Source organism: Puma concolor, chromosome A3, assembly GCF_028749965.1.
Source record: "Puma concolor isolate L17-30 chromosome A3, mPumCon1.1.hap2, whole genome shotgun sequence".
In the NCBI taxonomy this organism is placed as follows: domain Eukaryota; kingdom Metazoa; phylum Chordata; class Mammalia; order Carnivora; family Felidae; genus Puma; species Puma concolor.
The window spans coordinates 61,260,059-61,275,193 of NC_141669.1; positions in this window are offsets into that span (position 1 = coordinate 61,260,059).

Sequence of the window (15,135 nt, forward strand, 5' to 3'; positions counted from 1 at the left end):
CCACATCCCCATCAGCCAATTGTCAGTAATTATCCACTCACAATTATTTCTTCTATACTCCCATCCACTGCTCCCTAATTGTTTTGCAGTAAATCATAGTCATATTTCATGTGTACATATTCCAGTATGTATCTTGAAAAGGTAAAAACTCGGGGCGCCTGGGTGGCTCATTCGGTTAAGCATCTGACTTCAGCTCAGATCATGATCTCGCAGTTTGTGGGTTCGAGCCCTGCATCGGGCTCTGTGCTGACAATTCAGAGCCTGGAACCTGCTTTAGATCCTTTGTCTCCCTCTCTCTATGCCCCTCCCCCACTTGCACTGTGTCCCTCTCCCTCTCAAAAATAAATAAACATTTTTCAAAATTAAAAAGAAAAGGTAAAAACTCTCCCTGTAAAATAATTCTCATGCCTTAACACACATACAAAATGCATAATTCCTTAATACCAGTTATCTACTAGTGTTCACATTTAACCTATTGTCTTACACATTTTATAGTCTATTTGAATCAGGATCCAAACACTGCAGTTGGTTAATAAGTCTCTGAAGTCTCTTTTAAATACATCTCTTTTTTACTTACAATTTTGTTGGTGAAGAGACCAGGTCCTTTTTTGTCCTGTAGAGTATCCCACTATGAATTTTGTCATTTAATGTGTTCCTCTGTTCTTTGTAAATTTTTTTAATGTTTTTATTTATTTTTAAAAGAGAGAGCATGGGCATGGTAGGGACACAGAGAAGGAGACACAGAATCTGAAGCAGGCTCCAGGCTCCAAGCTGTCAGCACAGAGCCCAGTGCGGGGCTTGAACTCATGGACTGTGAGATGCTGACCTGAGATGAAGTTGGACACTTAACTGACTGAGCGACACAGGCACCCTTGCTCCTTTGTTCTTTGTCTTTCCTGTAAATTAGTAGTTACATCTAGGCTTGATCAGATTCATATTTGACGTTTATTTATTTAATTTGAGAGAGAGTATGTGTGCGTGAGCAAGGATGGGCAGAGAAAGAGGGAGAGAGAGAGAATCCCGAGCAGGCTTCATGCTGTCAGCGCAGAGCCCAATGCTGGGCTCCATCCCATGAACTGTGAGATCATGACCTGAGCCAAAATCAAAAGTTAGATGCTCTACTGACTAAGCCCCATATTTGATGTTTTTGACAAGAATACTTCATAGGTGGTGGTGATATCTAATGATCTTTCCTTTGGCAATGTGATCCACCATTGCTGATTGTTGCTACAATTCCTCGTGCCATTGTCTCTTCACTTGCTTTGGTTATCTGAAGCTCTCATCTCTGGTAGATTCCTTAGGGGAGGGCTTATGGAGGGAATATTCTCTGATTCCTTAACATTTTCACAACTGCTTGTCTATGGTGTTCATATTTGAAAATCAATTTGGCTGGATATAAAAGCTTTATCTCATAAAGTGTCTTAAATATGTCTCTGTTGTCTTCTGGAATAAAATATCATATGGTCTGATAGAAATCTTATTTTCTTGCCCTTGTATATAACTTTGTCTTTTTGCCTGATAGCCAAAGTTTTTGTTTTCGTTGAAGTCCGATACTTTTACTATACTGCATCTCAGTGTTGGCTTCCTGACCCAGTTTCCCCAGGTATATGGTGTGCCTTTTTCTTTTTTTAAGTTTATTTTTTTTTAGTAACCTCTGTACCCAACCTGGGGCTCAAACTCACAACAACTCAAGAGTCACATGTTCTTCTGACTGACCCAGCCAGGCGCCCCTGTGGTGTACCTTTTTAGTATTTAGTTTCAAGTCTTCTTCTGTCTCAGAGAAGTTTTCTTGGATTATGGTTTTTAATATTTTTTCTATTCCATTGCTTTAAGAACCTCTTTATACAGGTGCCTGGATGGCTCAGTCAGTAGAGTGTCCTGCTCTTGATTTTGTGATCCCAGGGTCTTGGGATCAAGCCCCCTTTTGGGCTCCGTGCTGAGCGTGGAGCCTGCTTAAGATTCTCTCTCGCGCGCTCTCCCTGTGTCCCTCTTGCCCACTCACTCTCTCAAAAAGAAAGGGAAAAAAACCTCTTTATATATGTTGGTGTGTGTGTGTGTGTGTGTGTGTGTGTGTGTGTGCGCGCGCACACCTTGTAAAGATTTCATTTCTTCATGAATTTTTTATTTTTTTCTCCAGTTTATTTTTAACATTTTTCTCATTTTTATTTCCTATTTATTTTAATACATTTTTCAAGATTTTATTTTTAAGTAACCTCTACACCCAACACAGGGCTCAAACATACAACCTCAAGATCAAGAGTCACATGCTCTCCTGACTGAGCTAGCCAGGTGCCCCTTAACACATTATTTTTTTGTATTTATTCTCTCTAGTCTTCATTTTTTTTTTTTTTCAACGTTTATTTATTTTTGGGACAGAGAGAGACAGAGCATGAACGGGGGAGGGGCAGAGAGAGAGGGAGACACAGAATCGGAAACAGGCTCCAGGCTCTCAGCCATCAGCCCAGAGCCCGACGCGGGGCTCGAACCCACGGACCGCGAGATCGTGACCTGGCTGAAGTCGGACGCTTAACCGACTGCGCCACCCAGGCGCCCCTCTCTAGTCTTCATTTTTGAAATGATTCTTTTCATTTACTTCTGATCTTTCCTGGGTGTTTAACCTTTCTTTTAAAATCTTTTTTCATATCACTTTATTTCAGAATTTTTCTCATTGTAATTAATATTTTCTCTTATAGCTTTTAGCATTTTCTTTTAGCTCATTCTGAAATATGATGGCTATAGTTTTCATTTCCTTTGTGGAAATGAAATGTGTATTTTTTTTCTCATGTGCCTTTATCGTCCAAAGAGACATTATTCTTCTCTTGTTCTTTTATTTAAAATGAAACAAAACAAACAAAAAAAACAACTTTGAATAGGATTCAATTGTGATCCTTTTCCTTTGCTAATATTTTAAGTGACATGAGTTATACCATACTCTTAGAAGAGAGAAGCAACTCAGGACAGCTTTTCTAGCTTCTGTTAAGAACTGTGCAGGGTCTAGGATTTTACCCTTATATGTTAATGAGTTAGCATGTCACAATTTCATGGATGTTGACAGAAGACATGAGAATCCTGGGTCAAAGACAATGGACTGTTACTCATGGTGCAAGCAATAGCTGAAGTGTCAGCATGATGTTCATTTGAGCTGGCTCCCTTTGTCCCCAAGTTCCATGGGGAAGACGCAGAGGGACCATTCTGTGTACCTTCACATTGCAGTGGCCCGTGTTATAAGAGAAAAACACTGACATTGGGGGAGTTGCAACTTTTGTAGTAGGTGGAAACAAGACTGTAATTTGTCTGGAGGTAGAGGTGGGAGAGACATTACTTCACCCCTCAAGGTTGCTTACTGCAAACAAAACCCTGAGAAAATGACCCGGGTAAAGAGTGGTCAGGACGCTGCATTCTGGCATGTCTAGCAAGAATGTGTTTGGACTCAGGGCCCAGGGCAGATCGCCTCCTCCAACAGATATAAACTGTGTTGTTTGTATGATGTTATTAAAATAAAATAAGGGCTTGAATTCTCTGAGATTTTCTACTCTGCTTACCCGTGAGCTTCTATCTGGATCTTCTATTTCCTTTGCTCCTGTTGTCCCTGCTCATAAAAATTTCCCCTCGGGCTCCTGGCTGGCTGAGTCGGTAGAGCATAGGACTCGGGGTGGTGAGTTCAAGCCCCACATCAAGGGTAGCGTTTACTTAAATTTTTTTCTCCTCAACGTGGGACTTTTTCCTGGGAGGATCCTTTGGTCATATCGGGCCCGCAAATCACTCCAGCATTCTCAGACCTTCCTGTCATCTTCGTACTTACCTTCATATGGGAGCCTGCAAATTCTGTCCTCATTTCTTGTGCTGTTCTCAGAACAGCCTGCTCAATTGTCAGGTAAGTACCTGATGGCAATTTTAGGACTCTCAGATCCTCAGTGCCTTCAAAAGTGCCTTTGACTTCTCTACTTCCTTTTACAGTCTTCCTGACAACACGAGGTTCTTTTTCCATTTTGGAATCTGTGACTGTATCTTATCACCTGATTTTATTGTAGATGTTAGCTGAAGGTTTTTGGTTTTGTCATTGTCTGTTTATATGGGTGGAAAGGGTGGGGGGGGTTGGGGGGCGCCTGGGTGGCTCAGTCGGTTGAGCGTCCGACTTTGGCTCAGGTCATGATCTCATGGTTTGTGAGTTCTAGCCCCGCGTCGGGCTCTGTGCTGACAGCTCAGAGCCTGGAGCCTGCTTCAGATTCTGTGCCTCTCTCTCTCTCTGCCCCTCCCCCACTCACACTCTGTCTCTCTCTTTCAAAAATAAATAAACATTAAAAAAAATTTATGTGAGTGGATATGGAAAGATTTAAACACTAGACTACTGCCACTACCTCTTCTCCAGACCCATTTTCCCTGTGTACTTTTTGAACTGTTTGATTTTTTTTTTTTTTACTGTATTACTTAGAAAAAAATAAAAGTAGATACTGGACTGGAGTAAAAGTGTTGGTCACCTTTTACCACTGAAATGAAATGAAAGATGGTGATAAATTCCAGTGCTATAGGTAACAAGCAGAGAAGGGAGATGAGGGGGAGCTCAAATTTATTTATTTATTTTTTAAATTAAAAAAAAATTTTTTTTTTTTTTGAGAGATTGACAGAGCATGAGCTGGGAAGGGTCAGAGAGAGAGGGAGACACAACATCCAAAGCAGGCTCCAGGCTCTGAGCTGTCAGCACAGGGCCTGACATGGGGCTTGGAACCACAAACTGTGAGATCATGACCTGAGCCGAAGTTGGACACTTAATGGACTGAGCAACCCAGGTGCCTCTCAAGCTACAAATTTAAATGAAGTGGTTAGACTGTGTGACCTTCAAACAAAACCCTGAAAGGGTAAGGGGTGGCTCAGGGGTTTTCAGCCGGGAAAGTACTGCAGGTAGGGAAGAGCCAGTGCAGAGCTCTTGAGTGGAGTGTGCTTGGATGTTTGAAGAACAGCCAAGAGGCCAGGGTGGCTGGAGCAGAGGAAAAGGCTGGAGATGAGATCAGAAAGACATGGGGCAGGGGGTGGGGCACAGAGAAGGAGGGGATCTTGGAAGCATTGAGTGAGATGGGGAGCCACTGGGTAAATGACATGACAGCATTTAGGGTCATTCTGCAGCTGGATGAGAGTGGTCTGTAAGTGGCAAGGGTAAAAGCAGGAAGGTCACTTACGAGACTTTGTAAATAGCCCACGGTGCAAATCCAAGTGTGTCTAATTTCAAAGCCAGGTCTTCTTCCATTATGTACCAAAGCGCTCATAAGGGAGATTCTTAATTCTAACGTATGGGCTGTTATTTTTCCCCCCAAAATGGCTTATTTCCCCCCAGAATGGCTTATTCTATTACAAATAAGCCATGAAAATATCCTTTTAAAAGAAAAACAAAAACCCTGTTAAGACCCACTGATGAGTTTTGAGTATATAATTTTTCCATCAGAAACCATTTCTCAAAACGAAGGATAACTGACTTGCTTTAGTGATAGCACTGAGGAATTCAAACCAGCCCCTACACCTCTGTCCACTAGGGACTGAAAGCAGCAGGCGGACCATTTTGTGAAGGTTATTTTTTGTAGTTGCTATAATTAGAAGATAACTATTAGGTTGTAGACATGGTCATGAAATAATGATATTTTTCCAAAAAGAGGGTAGGGTAGAAACTGCCAATTGTTTGGCCAAGTATTTTCCCTTTCTTCCTAATTATTAGTCCCCTACTTTTGCTGGAGGTGGCAATATGCCCAGGTGAAAATGAGACAAAAGAGAATCATATTTCCCAGCCTTCCTTGCAGCTAGGTGGTCATGTGATACCGTCCTATGCAGAGAGAAGTGAGTGGGTTTTTAGGAAAGGCCTTCAGGAGAGAAAGATTTGGTTGGCTTGGCCTTTTGCTCTTTGCCTTTTCTCTTTTTCTTCTTCTCCCTTCCTGGAACTTGAATGTGATGGTTAGAGCCAGCATAGTCATCATCGTATCACGAGGAAAAAGCCAAGGATAATCTGAGAAACTCGGGTCCTCACACCTTTAAGCCACAGCATCAACTAAGCAACTGCTAACCTCGAGATGCCGTGTTACTCTTGTTTAAGCCTTGTTGTTTCCTGTCTAAGCCTCAGTCATTTGGGTTTCGTCTTAACTGTAGCAGAACACAGTTCCTAATTCAAGAGATATACCCAACCCACCATTAAATATACTATGAAAACAAGTAACATTTCTGAATTGCCACAAGCTACAAATGCCTGTGATGTTAAACATGTACACTGAGGTCAATATTTTACTTCTGCTTGAAGAATGCTTGCTTTTTTCCAGGAAGAAAAGTATTCCCCATGTTTATCTTTGAGAGAAGAAATGCAAAACAGGAAATCAACATTACGAAGAACAACAATAAGGGAGCCCTTCTCAAACAAATATTTCCCTTCCTCCTGAATTATTATTTTTTAAGTAATCTCTATGCCAAGTGTGGGGCTTAAACTCACGACCCTGAGATCAAGAGTCGCCTGCTGTGCCGATTGAGCCAGCCAAGGTGCCCCTGATCATCCTGAGTTATTAATAAAGAGAAGCATGGTGTATTTTATTATGGAAATAAGCTATCCTGCGGCACTGTAATAATGCTCAGATGGATTGAGTAAGCCACAGTGTCCTTTTGCCAACCTTAAACGTTATGTTCCTAAAAATCATGCCAAGAGAAAGTGTGGATGAGGGACTGAAATACTTCATGAGAAACATGGAGACAGAGGAACCAAAATAGGCCAGGAGGAAGCCAAATGAAGTACATTTCTAAAAATGTTCACCAATATAAAACAGCCCACTAAATAAAGGTAACATCAATGACATTATGAACATATTCGTGGAATTAATAATGAGTGCCATACAATTCATTTTCTTTGTTATTCCTTGCTCGTCAAGACGTTTTCAGAACTTCTCTGTCCTATATTTTTTATGAGATCTTGTCAATTTGCTTTATTCTCGGGGGAGTGGAGAGAAATTGTATTTTGCCTCAGCATTTCTTTCTCGCACAAGGAGACTGTGAACCAATATTTCATGCTGTTCTGCTGTTAGTTCCACCTCTTTCCAACCTCTCTAGTTTCTGATCCCAGACCACCTGGGTGAGTTCAGTAGTTGAGAAGGCTCTCCAGGCCCTACCATCACTTCTGGAACCACTTGGAAAGTAGACATTTTAAGAAAAGAGGAAAGGAGAGTTTAAAAGCAGCAAATAAGAAACAAGAATCTTTTTGTTTGTATAACTGTAGTTTTTAAAGTATTTCACATTATATCAGTGGAGTTTCACATCCAACCTGTGGGGCAGGTAGAGTATCCTTTCCATTTTGCAGAGGAAGAAATTAAATAGCCCAGGCAATATTATGCAACTAGTTAATGACAAAACCTAGACCAGAGTCCTCTGCTGGGTCAACTGCCCTACCCTAAGCTTTAAGCAATGTTACCCTCAAAACAGAAGACACAATCAATTCATGTTCCAAGTTGACTTAGAACAATAGTTTTGTTCAAGGAAGGTACAGGTTTTTTTTGGTCTATAGAATAGATCCCGCTTAAGGTATATAGGAACTTGTGTGTTCAAAAGCTTCAGAATCTAGAAAATTACACACTACCCCAAATGTAATGTTAGGTAGGTAAAAGTAAGAAAGTTGTTACAGTCATGATATGAAAACTATCAGGAGGAATTACTGAAAAACTTATTATTTTAAAAAGTATCCTAGGTGGCGCCTGGCTGGCTCAGTCCGTAGAGCATGCAACTCGTGATCTTGGTGTTGTGAGTTTGAGCCCCATGTTGGGCATAGAGATTACTTAATAACATCTTTTAAAAAGAGGTGGGGGGCACCTGGATGGCTCAGTTGGTGGAGCATGTGACTCTTGATCTTGGGGTTGTGAGTTCAAGCCCCGTGTTGGGCATAGAGATCACTTATAAACTTTATTTATTTATTATTATTTTTTTATTGTGTTATATTTTTTAATATGAAATTTATCGTCCTATTGGTTTCCATACAACACCCAGTGCTCATCCCAAAAGGTGCCCTCCTCAATACCCATCACCCACCCTCCCTTCCCTCCCACCCCCCATCAACCCTCAGTTTGTTCTCAGTATTTAGGAGTCTTTTTTTAAAAAAGTATACTTCATGTTCATGGTAAATACTCTCAATAATATAGAAGGATCTAAGTTTTTAAAACAGCTTTGTGTGTACTCTTCCAGAAATGTTACGTATATTTATATAAATATTCTGTAATATATTCTATAATGTATAAATTCTATATTATATCCCATGAATGATGTCAGATTTTGTATATACCTGCCAACATCTGCATCATTCTCAGAGATGTCACCTCTTTGCAGACCACCTGTCCTTTCCCAGACCTCTTAGACTTCAGACCTGCACTGCCTCATCCCCTGAGACTCCTCTCTTCCACCTCACTTAGAAATACCAAAATCATTCATTTGCACCCCACACTATGAAGACCACAACTGCTACTGACCTCTACCTTAGTTGCTACATCTCTTTTCTGTTTACATCTTTCCAAATGTTGTCAAGGTCTATCTACATTCATCCCCACTTGCTTCTTTTCTTGCTTTCTTTGTTCTTGTGGTTTTATACTTGTTTTATTCCTTTAATGCCATTTTGGTGGAGTTTCAGGAGACCAGATGGCCAGAGAATTTCTCCTTCCATAATATTTTTCTCTTCTCTTGGGTATTGTCCTGGTTTTCTGCTTTCTTTGCCCTCTTTTGTATCCATAGGTGATACTGTCCTTTCCCATAGTATCTACAGTTGAAAACTCTCAAATCTGTACCTCAATCTCAGACCCCTCTCCAGAGCCTTACCTTTTCATGACTCAAATACATGTCAAATGCAACATGTCCAAAACTAATTCAGATTTTCTTGCTTTTCCATTAGGTGGCATTGCCATCCTCCCAGTTGCTCAAGTTAGAGACCTGGGAATTTTCATCCTTGGTTCCTGCTTTTTTCTCTCTTACCTCCTATATCCGGGCCTTCAGCAAGTCCTATTGGAACTCCCTCCACAATATATCTGAGATCAGGTTGCTTCTTTCCATTTCCACTGCTCTGGCTCTAGTCCAGATCATTGTCACCTCTCACCTACAGCAGTGGAATGAAGCCTTTTATGATTGTGGGCCCTATGAGGAAAAGGAATCTCTATCTCCATGCATCTCCAATGTATTTTCATTTTTATATAACTTTACATTTAAATATTACATTTCATTTCATACTTACAGCTTATAAATATTTTTTTATACATTTTTTTCAGATTTTATTTTTAAGTAATCTCTGTACCCAAACATGGGGCTTGAGCGTAAAACCTCAAGGTCAAGAGTTGTATGCTCTACAGACTGAGCCAGCCAGGTGCCCCTATTTTATATATTTATATTTTTATATAATGTTTATCATGTGTGCTACTATGCTAACATATAATTATGAAACGTGTACAAATAGATATTTAAAACATTAAGATTAGAATATAACATTATCCTAAAAGTAATTTTTTAATGTAATAATCATGTAAAAAGTTTTGCTCTGTGAGAGGAAGGTGATTGAATATGGTTCCTTATTTCTGGAAATATTGGTTGAATACTTGGTGACAAAACAATTTAAAAGATTGGCTCCAAGTTGAGTGCATCTCAGTGCTGGGCTTAAATTTCTGTCTTGCTAAGAAAGATACCCTATAAGGTTCAATGCTCAGTATCCAATATTCACATATGATAAATTTTGTTATTTACAGTGGATATGACTCCTTATTTCACTAGTCTTCTTGATAATTTTGAATTTTTTGGCTTACTCTAAGAAAGACTGATGAGATCACCATTGTTTTTGCCCCCTTATGTGGCTGATTAAGAGATCATATTAGGTACAGGGGAAACACTCTGGTATTTTCTTGTTCCTTTGTGCTTGTGTTAAGAGTATTATCCTTAACTGGAGATTTCTTTGCAGGATTTTCTTTTAAAGCTGCTTGTCTGTTTTGTGAGGCTTGGTTTTGGAAAGCAGCTAATATAATCTATGAAGCTACCTAACAGTGCACACACAAACTAAGACACATAGCCACAAGTTCCACGTGAACAAAAATTTTTAAAATATTTCTATATTTTTTGGGAGAGCACAAGTGGGAGAAGGGCAGGGAGAGAGGGTCAGAGGATCTGAAGCGGGCTCTGCACTTGACAGGCTGACACCGGCAAGCCGATGTGGGGCTTGAACTCAGGAACTGTGAGATCACAACCAGAGCCAAAGTCAGATGCTCAACAGACTGAGCCACCCAGGTGCCCCACGTGAACAAAATTTAAAGGTGCTGTCCCATTGCGGCTCTAGGTGTCCAAGGACCGGACCATGTGAGGAACCGATGACAATCCACATATTAAGTTTTGGTAAAGCTTTATTTCTTTGTAAGACAAAATTAGTAGAAATTTTCTAGCAGTAGTTTCTCTCTGCACCTGTGGGGCGTCTTGTTCTCCCCCCATTCCAGTGTGTGCATCCCATTTTGGAAGTGACTGGTCTGGGCCCCTGCTTTCTCTCTTGCTCTGGCTGTCAGTGTGGCGGGCATAAAGAGTGATTGTAAGAATGTGGTTGCCAAGCAAATGGGGCAGACAATGAAGAGCCACTTGTTCTAAGTCAAGGAGGGTGCGCATATCATCAAAGTTGCTGATAAACCCAGTTTACAATGGGGCAGCGTAGAGGTAGGGTCAACCAGAGCTCCCCAGTCCACCCCTGATCCTGGTGATACTTAGGGATTTGGGCAAAGAATGAAAAGATGCCTTTGTTGCCATTCAAGGTCAGAGTGCTTTAATGTGACCCAGGCAAGGGGGAGGGCAAATAGAAAATAATGTGATGAGGAAATATGCTGATAGGAATAAGACTTCTTTGTGGGTCTTCAGAAGAACATGTGTCTTTAGGTGTGGAGAGGTGTCTGAGTCTGTGCTCTGGAAAAAGCCAACGGGGAATGGATCCAGAGCTTATCCCTCCTCAAGAGGTGGGTGTGGGAGAAGAAGCAAAGCCTGAGTTCCCCCTTCCTCTTTGTAGATCTGGAAGAAATGGGATTAAGGGCTCAGGAGAAGACACTGATTTTCAGGAGAAGCCCAAGGATGCAAAATTTGCAAGACAGAAGAAAGAAGGTGATAGGAGTTCCATTATTTTTTGTTGGGAGTACTGCTTTGCCTTGGGTAACAGAGGGTGTAGGAGGGAAGAAGGGACAGAAAATAGGGAGAGGTTAAAGGAGGGACTTTGGGAAATAAGGGAAAGAAAAGCTGAAGAACCAACATTTACAGATCCAAGACAGCATGGCTTAGGGCCTGATTTTCCATTCCCTGCTCTACTTTACTTGGAAAAGAACCTTTTAAACCTTGTCAGGGGCTCTCTGTGTGTGTTTTTCCACCACGGAGGTAATCTATAAACACTTGCCAAAATTCCTCAGTTAAGCCTAATTTAGTTCTTTCTCCCCCCTGCCCCCACCATCTCCCTTAATAAAAATAATATGGTAGAATTTTCAGGACAACATGAGACCTAGAGACCAAAGGATTATTCAGTTGTTCTGCCTTACCTACACAAAATATAGTACATAGTGTTTGGATTTTACCACCTGGTTTCCACTCTCTGCAGAAAGATCTGTTTATCATCAAATGTCTGAATAGATGTAGAAACACGCACACACACACCTTTCAGAGGGTGGTCACATGGCTTCAGAGAGGAGAGGCTTCTGGACCCATTGTGAGTGCTCTCCTGGGGTAGGACAATTGGTCTCCAAGATGTTAGTCCTAACTGATCCCCTTGTTTAACAGACAGGTTCCCTTCTGCTCTCCCGGCACATGGTAAAGCAGCACGCTGGTGTGGTTTGTGGACAAAATTTTTTCCACATAACTTTGTAATTCTATGGAATCTGAGAAAGTTCCCCTGAGAACCTGGTGTGACTTACCAGAGAACAATAATTTATAGCTATAGTGTGCTAATCCCCCATGTATCCCTAGAGGGAGGAAAAATGTTGATTGTCTGGAAAGTGAAGAGATTTCAGGCCTATGTAGAATCAACCTAGGACTCTCCCTCCCTGCCCCAGGGTCATCTTTAAATGGTCATTCTGGCTGTTCCATCGGAGACCACTGAGATGGTAGCTGCCATAATCCAAGTGAGACATGATAGTGGCTTCGACTAGAGTTGTAGTTGGGGAGATAATGAGAAATATTTGGATCCTGGATCCATTAAAGGTAACATTAAAAGGATTCTAGTGTGGAGTGTGAAATAAATTGATGAGTCCAAGGATGGAGTTTCTACCTTGAGCAACAGGAGGATGGAGTTGTCACTTACTAGATTAGAGAAGATTTGGGAAGAAATGGGTTTGGGGAATTAGACCCTATTGATGCCCTATTCCACCTCTCCTTGGCCAACTTCTGAGTTCACTTGCAGCTTGGCACACAGTTCGCCCTCACGCCTCTACTTCCCTGCCTCAGGGACTCCTCTGTTGCCGAGGAACTTATTCAGCCTAGCTAAAGTGCTGGGGAACTCAACCTCCCAGGCATGCCTCTACCAGTGAGGAATGGGAAAGGGGTTATTGGATAAATAAACTAGCTTCTCTCTTCCTGGATGGGACAGTTCTGAGATGCCTTCTACAAGATTCCTCAGAGGGTGTCCAGCTAGGCTGAGCTTCAATTGCCCACAGTAGTAACCTGCTCCTTAAAACACCCTTTATTAACTTTTCTCACTCCTCTTTCTTATTTCCTCTATTTCTTTGCTTATACATCCTGAGATAACTTCCTGTATAAGTTAGCTTTTGCTGCATAACAAACTGCCTCAATTTAATGGCTTAAAACTATTATTTTTGCTCACAATTCTGTGGATCAGCAATTTGGTCTGGACTCAGCTGGGTGACTCTTCTGCTGGCCTTGCTGAGGTCACTTCATGCCTACAATCATCTGGCAGCTTGAATAGTTTAAGGTGATTTCTGCTGGTAGATGGTAGATGCTAGTTGTCAGCTGGTTGATTTAAGAGGCTTCAGACTGAGTGGCTCATCTACTCCCCATGCCTTCTCATCCTCCACTAGGATAGACTGGGACTCGGGGCACCTGGGTGGCTCAGTTGGTTAAGCTTTGGACTCTTGATTTTGGCTCAAGTCATGATCTCACAGTTCGTGGGATCAAGACCCACATTGGGCTCTGTAAGCGCCGATCTCTCTCTGCCCCTCCCCCAGGTGTGTGTGTGTGCTCTGTCTCTCAAAATAAATAAACATTGGGGAAAAAAAAATTTTAAAAGATAGACTGGGATTCTTCACATGGCAGTCTCAGGGCAGCATCCTAAGGGGTCAAAAGTGGATGCCACAAAGCATCATGAGGCCTGGGGTCAGAAGTCTCATGGTGTCACTTCTACTGAATTCTTTTGGTCAAAGCAAGTCACAATGCAGGGCCAGATTCAAAGGGTGAAGTGATAAATCCCACTTCTTAATGGAAGGGACGTCAGAGTCACATTGCAGAGGAGCAGACATACAGGAAGGGATCATGATCATGATCTTTGCAAACAATCTACCCATCTTCCCCACTCCCCAAGTCAGCTACTGCTCTAAGTTCTTGTCTTCAGAGTCCACCCTTTGGGGAATTAAAACTAAGATGGGGTGGGTAGGAATCAAAGGTTTGGACATGCAAAGTTTGAGATGCTTATTGGAGAAATCCAAAGAGAGATTTTGAATTTGCAGTTGGATATATGAGTCTGGAATTCAGAACAGAGGTCTGGCCTAGAGATACTCAGTTTGGGAGTCACTGAAATACACATAAATATTTAAAGTCATGGGACTGGACAAGAGCATATAGGGAACATGTGCAGAGAGAAGAGGTCAGAAGACTGAGTCCTGGGCTACTCCAGTGATGAGAGGTTGAAGAGAGGGTGAGGGGTCAGCAAAGGACGCTGAGAAGGAGCAGCCAGTGGTGCCTTAGAGGCCAAGGAAAGAGTGTTTCCAAGACGAGAGAGAAACAGTGACAGGGAGGAGCTTCCATATACTCTGTATAATGTGTCCTGGGGTCATTGTTTCATATGTGTCAGCATTTTCTATTGTTAAAAAAAAACCCACAGGCCCAAAGTGGCATTACTTAGTCTGAGTTCCCACACTGGTACTTAATACATAATCTTTTTTTTTTTTTTTTTTTAATGTCTATTTATTTTGAGAGACAGAGAACAGGTGCGTGGGCAAGTGGGGGGGGGGGTGCAGAGAGAGGGGGGGAGAGGGGATCCCAAGCAAGCTCCACCCTGTCGGCACAGAGCCCGAGGCAGGGCTCCATCCCATGAAACAAACTGTTAAGATCATCACCTGGGCCGAAATCAAGATGCTTACCCAAATGAGCCACCCAAGCACCCCTGAATACATAATCTAATTGCAATTTCAACCTCCCCCAGAAACACAGTCTTAACCTGTTGGCAGTGGCCAGGAATGTTTCAGCCCCTGCCAGTGAGTCTGCCACCAGGGCCCCTCCATCTCCCAAAGAAGATGAAGTCATCTGCATGATAAGACACCATGCTTTTCCCTCTAAAAAGCAGCCTCTCCAGGAACAGTTCTTTTCTTTTCCAAACATCTTTCTTACCCCCACCCTCTTTCTATAAAAACCTTCAATTCTGTGTAACTCCTTGGAGCATGTCTCTACTCACTAGATGGGATGCTGCCCGATCCATGAATGGTTTAATAAAGCCAATTAGATCTTCAAATTTACTCGGTTGAATTTTGTTACTTAGCAGTATCCATCTTCATTATTTTTATTAACTCACTTATAAGTGAGTTATTTTACAACTCAAAGACAGAGATGAGCAGAACATTTACATTTGGGGGCAGGTATGTAAAGATGGAGTTGAGAAGGAAGCCAAGGAGGGGCAAAGGTCCGCAGATTCAGCACAGTACTGGGTCCTAAATCCAGGAGCTGCCATGGGCTCCTGGCTGGCTCAGTCAGAAGAGCAAGTCAGTCTCGATCTTGGGGCTGTGAGTTCAAGCCCCGTGTTGGTGTAGAGATTACTTAAATAAATCAAGAAAAACCTTTAAGAAACAAAGGAAGTGGAGGATCAAACCATTTTAAATTTCACACTTAAGAGAAAACCAACATTATATTTCTTGTTTACAATTAGTTGGTGATCAGGTATTACCACCACCCACCAAATTTATTCTGCCAAGTCCT